This window comes from Microtus ochrogaster, unplaced genomic scaffold (genome assembly GCF_000317375.1).
Source record: "Microtus ochrogaster isolate Prairie Vole_2 unplaced genomic scaffold, MicOch1.0 UNK3819, whole genome shotgun sequence".
NCBI lineage: Eukaryota > Metazoa > Chordata > Mammalia > Rodentia > Cricetidae > Microtus > Microtus ochrogaster.
This window is the reverse complement of record NW_004952913.1, coordinates 1-1652: the sequence shown is the minus strand read 5'-3', so window position 1 is coordinate 1652 and position 1652 is coordinate 1. Positions and strand designations below refer to the sequence as shown.

Here is a 1652-nt window from a genome sequence, read left to right as displayed (position 1 = left end):
CCCAGAGCTGTATTCTTACCATCAGCTCTGGGAATTTCTCCACTCAGAACAGGAGAAAATGTTAAATGGTTAGTCTAAAATACAGAGTTTCTGGTGCTTTCAAACCAGGCTTGCAGATGCTGAGCCTGAAAGGCTGGAACCTAGCAGGAACCACCCTGTTTACCATGTGTTACACCACATAGTACAGTGCAGGGTGGGCGGGGCTTCTCTTAAACCACACTCCCCTGGCAAGACCTACTTGTTTTTCTGTATTCCCCATTGGGTTGAAAACAGCAAAATCACATAATAATTATTTCTTTATCTCTCCTTTAAACCGTCTCCTTGTACTAGCCCCCCCCCCTTTTTTAAAAATATGGAACGCTTCACGAATTTGCGTGTCATCCTTGTGCAGGGGCCATGCTAATCTTCTCTGTATCATTCCAGTTTTAGTATATGTGCTGCCGAAGGGAGCACTACTAACCCATTTTTGAGTCTATTTAATTTATTGCACAAACCTTTAATCCCAGCACTCAGGAGCAAAGGCAGGCGGATCTCTGTGAGTTTGGTCCAAAGAGCAAGCTCCAGGACAGGCTCCAGAACTACAGAGAAACCCTGTCTCGAAAAACAAAAACCAAACCAAAACAAAAAAACTATTGAGTTTTTAAGAAAATTATTTTTGATTTTATCAAAGATGAACAAAAACTAAACGGAAGAGTGCTGTATGTTGAACAATACTGCTCTGAGCATTCACACCTGTGATGTCATCAAGGAACCCTCTTCATAGTAGATACTTGGCAATATTTGTTAAATTGAATTTCTGGGTTGCCAAGAAACTACTTTCTCAATCTGATTTTGTTGTTGATGATCTGATTTCTGAGGAGTTTAATCTCTAGGATTCAGTTTTCATCTCTCTAAAATGAGGGAGGGGTTGAAGCAATGGTTTGGTGGTTAAAAGCCCTGGTTGCTCTTCCTAGTGACCCAAGTTCAATTCCCGGCACCCACATGGTGGCCCACAGCTATCTGTGACTCTAGCCCCAGGAAACCCAAAGCCCTATTCTGGTCTCCATGGACAGTGCATGCACATGGTACACAGAAACATGCAGGTAGAATACCCATTTGTAAAATAAAAATACAGGAAAATATAAATGAGGGAATAATTTAAACTCCTAAAATCTGATGATTAAGTGCTGTGAAAAGCCTGTAGCATTTTCTAAGGTTACTTTGTGTAAAGTCGTTCTCAGTTGAGATGTCTTCTCCTTCCCTGAGAAAACTGTTTATTTCATTTTTATGGTATACATGTGTGTGCATAATACTTAAGCGTGTATACTCACCGGGCGGTGGTGGCGCACGCCTTTAGTCCCAGCACTCGGGAGGCAGAGGCAAGCGGCTCTCTGTGAGTTTGAGACCAGCCTGGTCTACAGAGTGAGCTCCAGGACAGTCAGGGCTACACAGAGAAACACTGTCTCAAGACCTCCACCCCTAACCCCCCAAAAGAGTATGTACTCAATAAAATAATTTCTTTACCTCCTTCAGATGTTTCCTGCTTTTCTTCTTTTTCTAAACTGCTTTCCAACTCTGTTCAATATAGTTATGGAACTTTTTTATGAAAATATTTTAAATAAAAGGAAGAAACAATTTCACAATGACTAGCCATGTGTCCCCTGTCCTATACT

General features: G+C 41.5%; 1 non-coding gene across 1 annotated transcript; it reads right to left on the bottom strand.

The window, feature by feature from the left end:
- Positions 1–346: 346 nt before the first annotated feature.
- LOC113455924 lies at positions 347–453 on the bottom strand. The gene has a single exon (XR_003376839.1). It is a non-coding gene; the product is annotated as a U6 spliceosomal RNA (small nuclear RNA).
- Positions 454–1652: the final 1199 nt, after the last annotated feature.